Genomic DNA, 18,867 nt, shown 5'->3' on the forward strand with positions numbered 1-18,867 from the left:
AATAACAAGCAAACTCAAATAACATTTTACAAAAAAAAAAAAAAAAAAAAAAAGAAAGAAAGGAAAAGCTTTTTATTTTTAAGGTAAAATGTAAAATGATTAAATTATTTTAAATATTTTATTTATTTATCTGACAGAGAGAGTAAGAGAGAGCGAGCATGAGCCAGAGGGAGAAGCAGAAGGAGAAGCAGACTCCCCACTGAGCAGGGAGCCTGATGACGGGCTTGATCCAGGAACCCTGTGATCATGACCTGAGCGGAAGGCAGATACTTAACCACTGAGCCACCCAGATGCCCCTGATTATATTCTTTTTAAGATAATAATGTTTAGAGAAAGTTTTAAATGAGCTGAAGAAACTTAGTGTTTTCCATCTGTGTCCAAACAACCTAACGTGACTCCTAGTGAGTCACACCCTTGTATAATCCCTCTACCCACCACCCCGTGGAGTATGACTGGGAACTGTCACTTGCTTCTACTAAACTGAATATGACAAATGTGTTGGGATGTCACTCTTATGACTACTTTTTGTTACAGAAGTCTCCAACTTAGCAGAGTGGAGAGAGAGACTCTCTTGCAGGCCTTGAGGAAGCAGTAACCTTGTGACTTGCCTATGGAGAGGGCCAGGGGACATGGAACTGTGGGAGGCCTTTAGGAACTGAAGCCAGTCTCCAGCTGCTAGTAAGAAGCTGAGCGTCTCAGTCCTACCACCACAAGGATCTGAATTCTGCCAACAATACAAGAGCTTGGAATAGGACCGCAAACTCCAGGTGTTTCTCTTCCCAAGGAGTTCTGCACCAACTGACACCTTGATGGCAGCCCAGTGAGACGCTGAGCAGAGAAACTAGGTAGGACCTGGACTACTGACCCTTGGGAACTGAGATAATACACATGGCTTATTTTAAGTTCCTATGTTTGTGGTATTTTGTTACAGCAAGAGAAAGCAAAATACATGCTCTAACCTTGGTTTTCTCCTTTAGTTTAAGTAAAATTGTTTTTCCAACTTTCCTGGAGCCAGTTCTCTTTTGGGGATTGTTCATGAGCTCAGGAACATTAACCAGTTCACCATCAAAAAAACCCTCTTGGCTTCTCATAACCCCCAGTTTCCTTGTGAATATTGCTACTGCCACAGAGAAATTGTCAGCAAGGTACACTGGTGACAGAAGTGGCAGACAGTATCTAGATTTCAACATTCTTCTGTGAGAATGTGCTTTTCTCCTTTCTTATCCTCATGCTCTCTGCTTTGGGGGCTCTCTTGGTTTTCTTAAAGGCAATCATGTCTGAAATTACTTGTGTTAATGCTAAGTAAATAGGCCAGTGTTATTCATTTCCAATGAAGACTAGAGTTTATCTGATACATAGTTTGATACAGAACAGGCACACAATAGCCCCAGCATGAAGCACAGAGTTTTCTAAGAAGTAAAACAATGAGATAAATCAGATTGTCCCTAAGTCATGTGCTGAAGTAACAATCCAGCCAAAGCAGAATGTTCAGAGGGTCAAGACTCTAATAATGGGAGGGGGCCTGATGGGACGGAGTGGACACTGTTAGTGCCCCTCCCAGATCCTAGGTATTGGCTGGGGCATCAGTCCTCCAGCAGTTACGACTATCAGCTGCAAATACATCACAGCCTCCCCTTTCTAGAAGGTTTTGGTCAAAAGGAAGCTGACTTACGCAGGACGTTTTACACAGACACACACAGACAGACAGACACTCATGAAGGAGAGACAACCGATAATTGTCACGGACATGCATCTATTTTTATTTATTTACCTTTTTTTTTTTTTTTTAAGATTTTATCTATTTATTTGACCGAGAGAGAGAGCACAAGCAGAAGGGTTGGAGCAGAAAGAGAGGGAGAAGCAGGCTCCCCGCTGAACAGGGAGCCCGATGAGGGACTCGAACCCAGGCCCCTGGGATCATGACCTGAGCCAAAGGTAGATGCTTAACCGACCGAGCCACCCAGGTGCCCCATGGATCTATTTTTAAAAAGGCAAGTCCTTTGCTACGATATGGCATATGGGACCACACTGTGGTGCTACTCATGTTCCAGAGGTCCTTGTTCGATCATGTAAATGCTGGTCCTCAGCTGACACCACATTTAGTGTTTACCTGCTTTCCCCACTCATTTTCTCCTAAGAGCACCCTTTCAGGAAACTGCTCACACAAGAATCACCATCTTAGGTTCTGTTTCCAGGAAACCTAATCTAAGACAGAAGAGCTTCTTGGATGCTGGCAGTGTTCTATTTCCCTTTTTTTTTTCTTTTTTCTCATTTGACAGCTTTAGGAGATATAATTTATGTACCACACAATTCATATACGTAGAATGTATAATTCAGGATTTTTTAGCATTTTCAGAGGGCTGTGCAGCCACCATCACCATCTCATTTTGAAACATTTTCTTTTCCCCTAAAAGAAATCTGGTACCTACTAGCTGTCACTCCTCATTCCCAAACACCCCTCCCACCCAACCCTAAGCAACCACTATTCTACTTTGTGTGTCTATTTATGTTTTCTATTCGGGACATTCTATGTAAGTGTCATTATAATATGTCATATTTTGTGACTGGCTCCTTCCACAAAGCATAATGGCTTCAATAAAAAAAAAAATGGACAGTGATGTTGTTGTTGACAATAACAACTGTTGTCAAGGTTCATCCCTGTTGTAGCATATACCTGCACTTCATTTCTTTTTATTGCTGGATAATAGTCTATTCTACACATATACCATATTTTATTTATCCATTCATCTGATAATAGACATTTGGGTTCTTTTCACTTCTTAGTTATTAGACATGATGCTGCTATAAACATTTATGTGGACACACGTTTTCATTTCTCATGGACATATGCCTAAGAGTGGAATTGAAGAGTCACATGGTAACTTACTTTAGACTTTTCCAAAGTTTAAACTCAAACTCTTTTTCCAAAGTGGCTATACCATTTTACATTCCCACCAACCCCATATGGGGGCTCCAATTTCCCCACATCCTTACCAATATTTATTATTATCCATTTTTTAAATTATTATTATAGCCATCCCAGCGGGAGTGAAATAGTATGTCACTGTGGTTTGACATGCATTCACCTAATGACTAATGCTGGTAAGCATCTTTTATGTGATTATCAGCCATTTGTATATCTTTTTTGGAGAAATGTCTATATAAATCCTTTGCCCATATTTTTTTTTTCAAAGATTTTATTTATTTATTTGACAGAGAGAGATCACAAGTAGGCAGAGAGGCAGGCCGAGAGAGAGGGGGAAGCAGGCTCCCTGCTGAGCAGAGAGCCCGATGCGGGGCTCTATCCCAGGACCCTGGGATCATGACCTGAGCCAAAGGCAGAGGCCTTAACCCACTGAGCCACCCAGGCGCCCCTCCTTTGCCCATATTTTAATTGTGCTGTCTTTTTATTATTTAGTTGTAGTGCTCTTTATATATTCTTTACACATAAAGATATATATGTATATCTTTATATATTCTACATATAACTTCCTCATCAGATAAGTGATTCGCAAATATTTTTCACCATTCTGTGGGTTGACTTTTCCCTTTCTTGATATTGTTTAATGTTCTGTTTCTTGACCTGGATGTGGTTACATGAGTGTATTCACTTCGTGATAATTTATAAAACTGTGCACTTTTCTCCCAAATCTTTGCTCAGGTCTGGTCAACTGAGGGCATCAGGAGCCTTTCCTTTTCTTTTCTAGAAGAGATTTTTCCAAAATTCAGACTTACAAGGCAAAATTCAGGGTTAGAACTAGTTCTTTGGATATTGTGACTCTTTTTTAAAAAAAATTATTTACTTATTTGAGAGAGACAGAGAGAATGAGTGAGAGCATGAGAAGGGAGGGGGTAAGGCAGAGGGAGAGGGAGAAGCAGACTCCCCGCTGAGCAGGGAGCCAGATGTGAGGCTTCATCTCAGGACCCTGAGATCATGACCCAAGGAGAAGGCAGGCACTTAACCGACTGAGCCACCCAGGTGCCCCCGGATACTGTGACTCTTATATATAGCAATATATTGTGTCCTGTCTTCAGTAAGATCTATCTGCCTGCACTTTGGAGAACAGCCAGGAGGAAAGCCAAAATGGGAGACTAGTAAGCATGTTTTTTCTCCAACTCAGATGCTCCCTGTCTCTGAGACTCTGAGACATAAAATCTCCTCAGGGCGTTGGGTCTTTAGGAAGACCATGCCAGTCACAGACATCCAAGTTTGCATTTGCGATGCACACCCTAACTTACCACCAAGGTCTTTGAACCTTCAAACACTTCAGTGCTGCCGACTTGATGGACTTGTTCCCACACTGTCCTTCCCTGATCTAGTCTAGCTGTATTCAAACTATTGTTTGATACTAGACTCTAACAAAACCAAGCTGCTCCGGTTGGACCTGGGGGATTCAGAGCCCTGTTTGAAAAACCACTACAATCCAGTAAATATTAACAGTGAGCATGGCCATGATCTGTAAGAGTAGCCTGTACAAAACGACTGTGGATGATCACAAATAGGTAAAAAGACATTGTCTAAAATATTTAGAGGAAAGATGCAGGTGAGAAGTAGTGTTAGTTTGGCAGAAATATCCGGGATGCTGGATTCTAGCCCTCCCTCCATCTGGGCTGGCTCCAAATCTTTAAGAGCTTCTACTAAACATATCTAGAAGAGTAAAATTACCAACATCCAAAATGTCTAACAACAGGAATTAAAAAATGTTCACTATAGATCTGCATATTAACTGTATTATTTTGAAAATTTACAATAGAAGGTTAAGTAAAAAGGGCAGACATGCAATTTTCAAGTGCATTCTTTTTTCTTCCTCTTTTTTTTTCCATGTGCATTCTAAAGGACTGTGTAAAATATGTGTATGTAAATAAGAAGACAAAAACAAAATTCACAAAGGAGAACCAGACGGTTTTGTTACTATGGTGATTTATAAGGAGTTTTTAAATTTTTCAATAACATTCCTTTTTTTTAAATAGTTTTTTTTTAAATATTTTATTTATTTATTTAACAGACAGAGATCACAAGCAGGCAGAGAGAAAGGAGGAAGCAGGCTTCCCGCTGAGCAGAGACACCCCCCCCCCCCCAATGCAGAACTCAATCCCAGGACCCGGGAATCATGACCTGAGCTGAAGGCAGAGGCTTTAACCCACCGAGCCATCCAGGCGCCCCAATAACATTCCCTTTAATAATATATTATCTTTTAATTAAAAAAGCCTCTGGGTGGCTCACTGGGTTAAGCCTCTGCCTTCGGCTCAGGTCATGATCTGAGTCCTGGGATGGGGCCCTGCTTTGGGCTTTCTGCCTAGCGGGGAGCCTGCTTCCTCTCTGCCTGCCTCTCTGCCTACTTGTAATCTCTCTGTCAAATAAATAAATAAATAAAATCTTAAAATTAAAATACAATAAAAAGCCTCAAAAGAGCCTTAATCTCTAAAAATAAATTAGAAGAATAAAAAGATAAGATGTGAGAAAACATATATGATATAAGAACAAAAGTATTTTCTGAAGTGTCAAGCAGAAGAAAAGGTTTTTTCCCCTCACTGTACTGTTGGGGCTAAGGGCAGGGCACCCCAAGATGGGCCACTTTGGCATGAAGATCATTTTGAATTAAAAGCAATCAAAATCCAGCAGAGTCAGGAAAAGCTCTTAACCTCCCTCTCAACTGTCTGCTCGGACCAAGAAAACAGCTCTGCACAGAGGAGACTCCCATTCACCTAGGGAACTCATCTGCATAATAGGGCAACCTTTGTTTTCCAAACATCTCTTTTCACCTTCCTGCCAATAGTCTTCCTCCCCTTACAATCCCCAATCTCTTACCCCCTCTCTTTGGCCCAGATAAGCCTCTCCATCACCTCGGTGTCTTTAGAATTTCATTGCTGTGTGGATTCCCCACACTTACGGAAGTAAATTTTATCTTCTCCTGCTCATGTGTTTCATATCAATAGTCCACCCAGAAGGATCTTGAAAGGCAGAGGAAATTCCTCCTTAACAGTTCCATGGGCATCATTAAAATGGAAAATAAAAAGTTCCCAGAACAACTGCTGGAGCCATGGGGATTCCAGCTGGAAATTTCATAACTGCTTTCTCAAGACATTATACAGAGGAATTGTGAGTATAAAAGACAACTTCGCAAATGATAAGTTCTGCATGTTTCAGAATATCCATAAAATTAGTTCCTTAAATTACTATGGTTTATATGAGAATTCTCTGTACTCAAATAATCATGTTATTTTCTAGCACAGATTTTTGTTTAAGCTTCATTTTGAAATATTCATAATTGGCTTACTGATTCTCCTGAGTGTCTCTTATATATCACTTGCTGGGAATCTAGCCAACATTTAAGAATTTTATTTTCTTTTTTGACTAATGTGGGGAAGGAAAAATCATTTTTCTTTCACCCTTCTAGGTTCGTGGCTAAGATACCCCGTAATAAAAAGACAAATTAATAGAAAAACAAACAAAAGTTTAACAACATATACACTTCCTGTATACAAGGGAAACACCCAGGAAAACTGAGTGTCTCCCTAAAATGTCCCAAGCTGCCACCTTTAAATATCTCCAGCTAAAGACAAAGGAGACTTGGGGGGTGAGGGAGGCTGTTAGTGAGGTTATCAGGCAAAGTAAAGCAAACAAGGGTTTGGTTGTTATACAAATTGAAGCCCCCTGGCCTTCTCTATTGATAAGAGTTTCCAGAGATTTAAAGTCATCCTTCTCTTCCTGATACAGATTGGAAGACACCCTTACAAATGAGGATTTGCCTCACAAATGTCAAAGTCTTTTACAAAAGACTTTTTGTAAAGTCTTTCGGAGCTTTTCCTATGTCAGCTGTTTCTTTAAAATATTCAGCATAAAATAATCCTTATGCCAAAAGGTATATTTTGGGGTGGTATGTTTTGCTCCCCTTCAATAATAAGCAATATCCTTAAACATTTTTAATTCAATCATATTTATTTATTTGACAGAGACAGAAACAGCTAGACAGGGAACTCAAGGAGGGCAAGTGGAAGAGGGAGAAGCGGGCTTCCCTCGGAGCAGGGAGCCCGATGCAGGGGTTCTGTCTTGGAATCCTGACCTGAGCCAAAGGCAGACACCCACCCAGGTACCCCAATATCCTTAAACTTGAGAAGCTTTAGCAAAGGGTGTGGACTAGCAAGTTTCCAAAAACATAATATAGCCACCAGATTGGCACTGTTCTGCTTAATTTAGGAAGAGCCAGGAGAGAGCCTTGGGAGAATTTGGAAGAGCAAAAGAACTAATATGACAATCTCAAATTACTAATACCTTCTGTTTGGAAAGTGAAAGGTTATTTGTTTTTAACCAATGGATCAATGGATTAACATCTGAACTAATTTGGGAGAAGAAAGGAACATTTGCAAACCACCACCTTCCACATAGTTCTATAACTAAGGTTTTTTAAATTTTGTTTTCTTTTTACCTCAAAGAAAACTGAAAGACCAATTTAGGATCTTTCAACTCTGCTGAATGTGTTGGAGATCTTTTTTTTTTCCCTTAATTGAGGTATAGTTGACACACAGCATTACATTAGTTTCGGGTGTATTGTTTGTGATCTTTTATTCAGTTTTTATCACTCTCTTTAAAAAGCTTCTACACTGGAAAAAATTCCATAATTAAGAATCAAGAGCCTTCCCTCCATCCCCAAGCAACAGGTGTCATGTCTTAACACGTACACACTTTACAGCCAGGCTCACTTCCTCTCTACTTTTTCCTCATTGTTTATCTCCCCATCTAACTGTCCGTTTTTACTCTGGCCCTGAGTCAGGCTATTTATGGACCAGAAATAAGACCACCCTCAACATGGGAACAGAGAGATGAAAGATGTTGAAGGAATCAGAAGCCAGGCTGAGTTCTTGGGCAAAAAGACAGCAGAAGAGAGTAGATAAATGGTCTCATGATGTGATCATAAGGATTACTTAATATATTCTGAAAGGACAGAGAAAGTTCCTGGGTCTGATAAGTAGTTTTAATTTAAGCCAGTAAAGTGAACCCAATAAGGTACCATCCCTTCTACTGCTTGAAGGCCCTTCTTTATCTGATGGCTGATGGAAAGGAGAATGTTTCTTATCTATTATGAGTCCAGTAAGTGAGGTAATGTCAGTGTCAGTCTAGAGAAACTTGTCCAGGATAGTTTGTCAAAGCCAGGATACCCAAAGCAAGAACTCAGGAAGCAGGGATGATGAAACATGAGGAACAGGTCCCATCAGGCAAATGAGAAGAGTCTGGAAGTCTAGAAAGAGGAGTAAAATGCCCTAGTTGGGCCCTGTTTGAATGGGTGGAACAGCTCCATTTGATAGATAAATAGAAAACCTAAGGGGACTTTGAATGTCTATGTGGATAATTGCTCATTCTAGTTGGGTTCAAAAGATGACTTAAAAGACCATGGAACTTAGGAATTGAGGGTATCAACAATATCAAGAGACTTTCACAAGGGATGCCTGGGTGGCTCAGTTGGTTGGGCAGCTGCCTTCGGCTCAGGTCATGATCCCAGCGTCCTGGGATCGAGTCCTACATCGGGCTCCTTGCTCAGCAGGGAGCCTGCTTCTCCCTCTACCTCTGCCTGCCATTCTGTCTACCTGTGCTCACTCTCTCCCCCTCTAATTTTCTGATAAATTTAAAAAAAAAAAAAAACTTAAAAAAAAAAAAAGATTGTCACAAAACAAAATTCAAATGAGTAAACTTTAAAGATCTTATTGGCTTTATTCAGCGATTCATGGATCACTGAATAGTGACTCACTATGGTCTACTAGATAGAAAGAACACTGAAGAGGTAAACAAAATGGAAGAGTTATAGGCAGAAGCGGGTAGAGAATAAGGAAAGATTGGGTTACCTCTTCTTTCTTTGGGGGATGGAAGGGGTCTACCAGGTGGCAGGTGGATTACATCACCAGGAAATTCCAGATTTACTGGTTTAAGAGGACATTCCGGAAAGAGGCTGAAACTGCAGTTAGGTTAAATATTAAGTTTTAGTTTGGTGACATGAGCTTAGCACATGGGCCTGTTGTTTCTTTTATAACAATACTTATTCATGAATCATTCTTTTTTTTTTTTTTTTTAAGATTTTATTGTTTATTTGACAGAGAGAGAGACAGCGAGGGAAGAACACAAGCAGGGGGAAAGGAAGTGGGCTTCCCAGTGAGCAGAAAGTCCGATGTGGGGCTCGATGACCTGAGCCTAAGGGAGATGCTAACGACTGATTCACCCAGGTGCCCCTCATGAATCATTCTAGATTCTAGGTCTAGAATGAATCATTCTAGACCATTTATGCATCCATATTGGTTATTAGTCAAAACTGCCTTTGTTACAAAAAACTAAAATCTAAATCAAACTGTCATAAACAAAGAAAGGGATTTATTAGCTCATCAAGCAAGAAAGTTCTGAAGATAGTTCACAGAACTGAATGAGGAGATAAAAAAGCCAATACCAAGGTGAGCTGTCAGAGCCAGGGAATATAAAGCAAGGGTTGAGAGTTACAAAGTCAAAGAACCAGGGATGAGGAAATGAAAAGGAACATGATCCAACAGGCAGATGAGAAGAGTTTGGAAGAAGTCCAGAATTAAGGGCTAGAATGAGGAACTCAATGGCCTCTAGCTTTCCATCTATCCCTCACCTCTACTGATCTCTGCTTCTACTTGTAAATTGTTCTCATTCTCTATTAGAAATAGTCCTGCTGTATATGGTAATTTGAACACCTTTCAATAGTCCCTGACACACATCCCAATGCAAAATAAAAAAGGAAGAGACATCTCCCATGCACATGCAGTTTGAATCTAAAGAATTCTAAAACACAACAACAACTCTAATTGGCCTAGCTTGGGTCACATGGTTATCCCCTGGACCAATCATTGCAGCCACTGTGTCAAATGCCCGTTCCTGTGACAAGGGAAAACAAGGCACTGTAACTGAAAATCCTACTAGAATGCATGGAATGGGGAGGAGAAATTCCCCAAGGGGAGGGGAAATTCTCCAAAGGGAAGAGAATGCTGAACAGGAAGGGGAATATGGAAGGATCATGGGCAGATGAGAACAACAGCTACCTGGGTCTTAATACATTTTCCATCAAAGGATGATTATTAAAGGATGATTATTCCTGAGGGCAAGCCACATTCAATCATTGACAGCAATAGTATGAAACCATCTACCTAGTGATGCCTTTTATTTATAATTATACCCCAAAGTATCATTTTTAAAAGAGGAAAGCTGAGGTATTAGTAAAAGCGTAATAAACTTAGTATTTCCATGTTGTAGTCAGAGCTACAGTGGTGAAATGGAATATCGAATCACAAAGTTTCAAAGCTAATTGAGACCCTTTTTCCAATTCCTCATATTACAGGAGAGGAAGCTTGGGTCTGGGGATTTCTGTGTCAGGACAACTCCCAAGGCTTGCAAGGAAAAAGGCCAAGATCTGTCATCCATGGACCACATAGATCTGTCATCCAACCCAGAATTCTTTTCACTGGAAAGAGTAGTATCTAAATACAAATAATAGCCCATTTTTCTACTTTTAAAATGGAAGAATATCGTGTATTACCTTTTTCCCATGAAGAATGCCTGCTTATTCATGGAAAATTTCATTTTCTACTCAATATAACTCCTTCAACATGACATTGACTGCATATTCCTTCAAAGTTAAATGCACTAGTGGAGTTCCCTTCAATCATCAAAATGCACTTCATTAAAAATAAGAGAATCGAACTAAAAAATATTACTGCCAGAAGACCACACACATACAAATGTTTTGAAGGAAGGAGGTCTTATTTATATTTAAACTTTCTCATGACTTTTTGTAAGGCAAATACATAACAAATTTAAATTGCACAACCAAGTCTACATGTTGAAAAAGGAGAGTCTAATAAAATACTGCTCTTCGGTGCCAAGGAAGAACAGAATATTTGTTTTTCTGGAAACTTGAGCAAGAGTCACCTTAGGTCTACTCACTTAATGCAATTTTTAAGATAAGGCTATTTTTTAAAAGGGAATTTTTAATATTCCAGGCATTATTTATGACATAGTAGAATTAGTTTAAAGATAATAATGGTTCAATTTATACTCACATCAATCGCAAGGTCTCTTTAGTTCAATTCAATATATTTTTTTAAAAGATTTTATTTATTTATTTGACAGAGAAAGAGAGATCACAAGTAGGCAAAGACAGGCACAGAAAAGGACAGGGGAAGTAGGCTCCCTGCTGAGCAGAGAGCCCGCATGTGGGGCTCGACCCCAGGACCCTGGGATCATGACCTGAGCTGAAGGTAGAGGCTTAACCCACTGAGCCACCCAGGCGCCCCATCAATACATATTTTTAAACTCTCCCCAAGTCAGGTCTTTTAAGGGATAAAAAGATAAGGCACCCATTCATGCATCCAATCAATGTATTATCTCTGTCCCAGGCACTGAGATAGGAATAAAGGGTGAAAAAAAAATGAGTGTGTGTAATTCACTGTAGAAAAAGGAAAAATTCTTCTTGTTACCACCCTCCTCGATTCTCTGTCTCGGGCCCAGAGACAAAGGACAGATTAATGAAAGAAAAGCACACAAATTCATGTAATAAAAGTTTTATATGACATGAGAACCTTCATAAGGAAATGAAGACAGGAAGAAACAGTTAAAGTTGAGTGCTTTTATACTAGGTTTGATGAAGAGTGGAAAGTTGTAAGAAAATGTAATAGGACAAAAGGGCATGAACTGGGGGAACCTTAGCAAGGCCTCTTCATTCAAACTCCTCTTGGTGTCCTTCCATCACCTGAGAGTCGTATTATCCACCTCAGAGTAGAAGGGGGAGGTCAGAGAGTCCTGACATTTCTCAAATTCTTTTGATTTAAAATATTCAGTGTGCCAAAGCACCGTATTTTGTGGTAGTGTGTTCTGAATGCCATCACTACTTTCAAGGACCTGATAAGTCCAAGGGGGCAGACAAGGGAACAGAAACTTAGCAGAATGCACTTAAGAGGATAGGGAAGCAGGGAAGAGAGACTGTAATTCTGCCTTTGTGTCAGGGGAAGCTTCCCAGGTTTTGAGACTGCTGAGTTCCAAACAAGGATTTCTTGAGCAGTTCTCATGGTACACCACGTACATCCATTGGTTGTCATCCCGTGCAGATGGTCTCTTTGTGCAAGGACCTAGACTTTCTGCTTTGGGGCCTTCTCAATCCACAAGAGCAAGCTTGTCCCTCACACCAGTTAGGTGGGGGAGAACAAGGGAGTTAAAGCTGTGCGCAGCAGCCCTCAACCAGTGGAGAATGGGATCTTGTGGATAAGTATCCCAATTTCTTCACCTTGGATGAGGAGTCCCCTGAGGGATAGAGCCTGGATGTTCATGGGATAACCTGCTCATTAATATAGGTCATATAACTCCCTTCCTTTCCTATCTTACTTTCCTATACCCCTTCCAGTACTTCCTGGTATTCTCCCAAATAAACCACTTGTATTCAAATCCTCACCTGATAACCTACTTCTGGGGAGCCTGACCTAAGGAAATACACAAAGCAACTGGAGATCTATTCATAAGCTAAATAAATCATGGTGGTTTTAAGGCACTACATTTTGGAGTGTTATTGTTATGCAACAAAAGCTAATTGATATAATAAAAAAAAAAAAACAAGAAAAAACTATAGTTGAGGTATGTAGAAAATCAATAGAGCCGTGGTTCTCAAACTTTACCTTGGATCAGAATCACCTGGAGTATGCATTAAAACACAGGTTGCTGAGCCCTACCCCCAGAGCTTCTAATTCAGTTGGTCTGGGTTAAGATTTAAGAATTTTCATTTCTAACAAGTTCTCAAATAATGCTATTGCTGCTGGTCCAGGGACTACACTTTGAGACTCACTAGAGTTCACAGAAGCCAAAAGACAAAGTATTTCTAGAATAGAGCAGTATTCAACTCTTTAAAATGCTACTGAGAAATCTAGTAAAATGAAGACCAAACAATAGCTATAGGATTTCATAAATTATGACCAATGGTGACATTGACAATAGCAATTTGGTTGGGGGTGGGGAGTAGTTTGGCAGCTAGTTTGGAGTAAGCTGGGAAGAGAATGGGAGGTGAGAAAGTGAAGACAGCACAGAGACAGCCCCTGCAACAAAAATGTTGGAGGAGTAAACAGAGATACAGGGTCAAAAAGATTTTAGTTTGGGGAAGTTGGGGATGCTAGGGTGGATTTGTATGCTTATGGTAGAAATCCAGTAGAGAAGGAAAAAATGATGTATAAAAGAGAAAGCATAATGGAGGAAGCAGTCCTTGGGGATGGAGGCAGATCATCTTTGAAAGAAGAAGACATAAGAAGACACCCATCTTAGCTGGGTGAAGAATGGCAAATATGGAGAAGATGGCTTTCTGTCTAATGACTTCAGTTTTCCCAATTAAGTATGAGAGGTCATAAGCTAAGAGTGTGGGGAGGGAAAGGGGTGTAGCAGCATTAGGGAAAAGATAAGAGATTCTAATCTCCTGCACTGAAAACAAATCTCCTTGCTCCTTGAAATGAAAGTGTCCATCAATATGAATGTCACTTAGGGATAAAGACATAGGACATTGAGATGGGACATTTATTTCATGCAAATAATCTGCACACCTTATCCCTAGATCCAACTGGAATTGAGTATGCATATTAGTGAATCAGAACTCAGTTATTTTCCAGTTTTGCTTTGCTTTGAAAAGATTCTGGATATTTTCTAGGAATGCCTGAGAATTAATACAACCAATTACTGGGAATGACTTACAATGGGATGATTTGTGGAGTATGTAAAGGTGCTGCTGCAGTCTGCTGTGTCCAGTGGCTCCCGCTAGCACCCTGATTGCAACCGCACTGTGAATTCTCATTTCAGAAAGAAGAGCCTTTCAGTTTGGGATTTAATACAATTTTTAGATCTAATTCTTCATGAGTCATGAAATATGATTATTAGGAAGATGGTCTTATAAAAATTGTCCATCCAAAACCGTGTGTGAGAGCTGCTTTAATGTAATGTCTGGTATATTTTCACCACTTGATTTTATATTTGCTTTAGTTTTTTTACTACTTAAAAACTATGTTTTCTGGTTGTCTCTGGTTGACCTTTTTAGTTTGCTGAAGATTTTGAGAGTGCTAGGTGAGGTACTGTGTGTATGTGTGTGTGTGTGTATATATATATATATATATATATATTTATTTATTTATTTATATCAAATATTTATATATATTTTTTAATATATCAAGTATTTATATATATCAAGTGTATATATATACATATATATGTATATATATATAACTACTGATGAGATTAACATCAAGTTAGAGATTAATAAATGTATACTCAGACTCATGAAAAATTCCTTTTATCAGTATTCTGACCTAAGTGGTTTGGCTATTTCTAAAGAGGAGTGGGACAGAAGTCTATCCTTTGGATAGATAGGAGGCATTGGAGACCTCCTATGAAACCAACATTTATTTTTTCAATGTCCCATTCCATGCAGTGGGGCCTTTACATCCTGCCCTCCAAAAGCAACCTAGGGCTTCTGTGAAGTGAGCTGGTACCAAATCCTGTGTGTAGTGCAAAAGATGAGGTTTGTAGAGAGAAGGAAACCAGAGGAGCCCCTCATGACAATAACCAGTTTCCAAATCGGTTTTATAAGGAGATATAAGAGAACCCTGTACAACAGTTCATTTGAGAATGAAAAAGTAAAAATGAGCATTAGGCATGCTCTCACAACTTCACCTTTGAAGGATTCACCCCAAATGTAATCAATGAAGTGGCTATGTAATTATTTGTGTCATGTTTGTCATGCCCTTCTGACTGAAAGTTCTGTGATGGCAAGACAACGTCTGTTTTGCTCATCACGGTATTTCCGGGACATAGAACAGTGCCCAGCATACGGCAGACTTGCAATAAACTTGATGAAAGAGTCAGCAGTGAAGGCATTTGACATAAAGAAGGACAGAGGATGGCCAAACAGACCATCAAATGAAAAACAAACAGTACTGTTTTTGGAAAGAGAAGGTTGGAATCCACAAACTATCTTGAACTGTTCCAACTCAAAATATCTAGGGCAGGAGTTTTATAATTCTTAAACGTACTATTTTCCCCGACTACCATAATTGTCATTCTCTATTTATGGGGATTTGTTCTATGGTCCAGGGTTTGATCTTTGGGTACCTTTGTGCTTTCCTTCGGAGGAAAACCCATTTTCCCCCTTTTCAGAATCCATGCTATGGAGTGAGAAGTGACCAAAAGGCTATAAACAGGAGAATGGCCTGATCAGATTTGTATTATTAAGAAATCACCCTGGACAGTACAAAAAGTATCGAGGAAGAACTTAGAATTCCCACTCTTCTTTTCATCTGGCTCCTGTTTTCATAGTTCTAAGCTTTTGTTCCTATTATTCCCTATGTCTAAAATGCCTGTATTAGTTAGTAGATAGGCCTGGATGCATGTAGTGGCGTACACAATAGGAGTTTTTTCCCTTCGCATGAAATAGTCCAAAGGTAGGTAAGAGATCCAAGGACAGTGTAGCAGATCTATTCCATGAGGTCACCCAACAACAGTCCTCTTCGAGCTACCATCTCTGACACTCTGTGCTGTCCTTATCATCATGGTCTAAGGTGATCTGATGCTATAATCACATTCTAATCAATAAGATGAAGAAAGGTGGGTAGGGGAATGGAGAAAAGCATGCCTCTTTCCTTTTATGGATGGGTTGCCCAAGTTTCTGTCTTTCTGGCCATCTCATTGGCCAGAGCTTTATCACATGAACACAATTAGCAATGAGGGAGGCTGGGACAAATGTAGTCTTCATTCTGGGAGGCCATGTGAAGGGCTAAATGCAAGGAGTCGATTCTCTTCATTTGAAAGGAAAGACTGACTATTGACTGACAAGTAGCCATCTCAGCCATAGTACCTTCATTTCCCTCCCAAACGATCAAACTCCGTTCTCTCCTTCAGAATCTGGCCTAATTTAAATTTCATACTCTCCATGTGTGTGTAAAGATCAGGGAGAGCCAGAGAGTAATGAGTTTGTTTTCACTGAGTTTAAGGCATTGGAGGGCATGATTCAGAGATCTAAAAATCAAGATTCTGAGGACAGTGAAGTAAAAATCAAGCAACAAATTTTGAACTCCTTTAAACATAATGTGTAACCTTAAGTTTTTTGAGATGTCTCTCCCTACTTCTAGTAGTGAATAATAACACAAAGGTATGGCTTTGCCTAACACACGCTCTCCAAGTTCCTTCCAGCTCCCAAATTCCATGAGCCTTACTTTATGAAATAGGGAAACCCCAAAGAACTCTGATATAAGACAGATCATGATCAAAGACTCTACCAACCCTAGGAATCACTTGTTTCATTTTCTTGCCAAGAGTTGGGAAAGAGTCCTTTGACTTTCTGCTTCTTGTGGGTTTCCTTTTGTTCCTAAGATTGGAAACCAGCTGTTACCTCTCATTTGGCTTTTGGCTCCCATGTTCCATTTACCAATTTTCCAGAAGTGCTTTGGGGAAGTCAAGCATTCGCTTGGATACTTGTAAATTCAGACAAACCACTTGGGGACCCTCAGATCAATTGCTTTAGGTATAATTATTTTATTTTTTTTTAAAGATTTATTTGTATTTATTTTAGAGAGAGAAAGTGAGAGAGTGGGGGAGGCCCAAGGGGAGAGGGGAGAGAGTCTGAGCACAGAGCCCAATGCAGGGCTTGATCACATGACCCTGAGATCATGACCTGAGCTGAAACCAAGAGTCGGATACTTAACCAACTGCACCACCCAGGTACCTCTAGGTATATTTATTTAGGGCTGATCTGAAATAACTTTAAATAACCTTTTAGCTAATTAATACCATAAAAAATCTTCATTAGTCATTAGGATCAAATAACCTTTAGTGAATTAGTTAATTAGTTAGAAAGCGTTTAATAAAAAACCTAACATGTTCCCTATGTTTCTCCCAATTTCTCCATATTTCAGAGAGAAATTGATAATGCAGTATTCTCACAAAACTGCTATTATTTTAAATACACAATTATGTGCAAAAGAATGACTTGTTTGGTATAGTTATAGGAAAAAATAAGGCCCAAGTAAAGAGAGACAGACCATGGAGGGAATGCAAACAGGTGGCCCAACTGAGTCTCTGAAGGGAAATGGCAGAAAGAAAGGGGTTGGACATAAAAATATCCCGGTTTGTTTATGAGCAATCAGAGGCTATGAAGGTAGATTTTAATATAAAGATAGGATCATGGTAATCTAACTCCTCTGGGCTTATCCCAAGAGATGCAAATGCTTGTAGTCCTGTCTCTAGAGTCTACATAGCAGCCTTGCCTGTGTAAGGGGGAAATGTCAAAACTGTGCATTGGGGTATATGTGTGTGGCAGGGGGAGTTTGATGGGGTTGTGGGCTAAGAATTCAAAAATTAAAACCAAATAAGAATGAGATGATCAAAGTAGGGACCAGTGAAGCATAGGTAGGTGTCAGGGCTCATGAAATAAGCAATCTGAAAAAATACCAAAATAACAAAAAATGGAGACTATTGTTAAATCGCTTCATCTCTGAAATATACTTGTTGCTGATTTGGGCAACAAGGGTGATTATTCTTGTTTAAGAACAATGGGGGCTGAGCTTTGGACAGGGACTGCAGGCTAATTTATAAGAGAAGACATCTCAGAAAAAACGATGGTACATGGCACATTTATCTAACTCTTTTAGAACCGAGGAGAATTTACTTATACAAATGTTTATATGTTATACCTTAATTTAGTGCGCTATGAATTGTGTTAATTTGGGAAGGGTCAGCTTCCTATGGGCCACAATTAAAGAGACAGGGTCTTATCCAAGGACATAACATTTCACTTTTAGTGCCAAATAATATTCATTCCAGTCTAGAACAACCTAAAATGTCATAGAGATGAGAAGAGATTTATAGTTTCTTCAAGTGAGGAAGAGCCTTGAAAATTTTTTAAATCAATGTAACCATCACTGCTGCCTTTTTACAATGTATCATGTGAATCACTCAACTTTATGCGTGATAGGAAACATTACAAAGAGGTAGATTTTTCTAAGTTGTTACACAAAAACCACACATTACAGAATATAGTGAAAATATTAGAAATTCACAAAATAAAAAACACTATTAAAGACTGTTAAGTATCACAAGATGTGCTGAGTGACAAGAAAATTATTAATAAGAATACATTATGTTCACTTTAGCAAAAAAAAAAAAAAAAAAAAGACCCTCATAGTTCATAGCTTAAACTTCTTCCCTTCATCTCTGAGGAAAGAAAATGTAATATATTCAGGTATATTTTGTGCATTTGTGTGCTAAAAATTATAAACTCAAGGCTAAAGGTAGTCTATAGAGGAAAAAAATTTATATATAGAATTTTAAAGTAATTCACTTCGCATAATACTCTCTAGCTCCAACCACATCATTGAAAATGGTTACCAGCAGGGCAGGGGGATGGAGGGATGGGTGAAATAGGAGATGAGGGTTGGGGAGGGCACTTGTGATGAGCACTAGGTATTGTATGTAAGTGTTGACTCACTAAATTGTCCACCAGAAACTAATATTACACTGTATGTTAACTAACTGGAATTTAAGTATAAATTAATAGTAATAAATAAATTAATTAATAAAAACTTGAAAACAACTTTGATAAAATACATCATTGTATTGTAAAGGGAAAAAAAGTAATTCAGTACATGTGTTCCATTTAGAATAAATAAAAGCAGAAGAGAAAGTAAAATTTAATCAAAGTAGGATTGATCAGATTTTACTTTGGGGGGGAGGGGAGCATAACTGAATGCATAACCTCGACAAGCATGGAGCTATGGAAAAGCTTAAAAAGTATGTATATATGAATTGAGAAAAATTTTAAACTGTTAAGTCACTACTTTAAAACAACTCCC

General features: G+C 39.1%; 1 long non-coding RNA gene across 1 annotated transcript in view; it reads left to right on the plus strand.

Moving 5' to 3' along the window:
- LOC132007267 (uncharacterized) overlaps positions 1-2,618 on the plus strand; it is a 28,197-nt gene extending 25,579 nt beyond the window's left edge. The window contains exon 3 of the long non-coding RNA XR_009401289.1: positions 535-2,618. This is a non-coding gene — a long non-coding RNA (uncharacterized LOC132007267). The remainder of the gene's footprint in view (positions 1-534) is intronic.
- The last annotated feature ends 16,249 nt before the right edge of the window (positions 2,619-18,867 follow it).

Source organism: Mustela nigripes, chromosome X (assembly GCF_022355385.1).
Source record: "Mustela nigripes isolate SB6536 chromosome X, MUSNIG.SB6536, whole genome shotgun sequence".
Lineage (NCBI taxonomy): Eukaryota > Metazoa > Chordata > Mammalia > Carnivora > Mustelidae > Mustela > Mustela nigripes.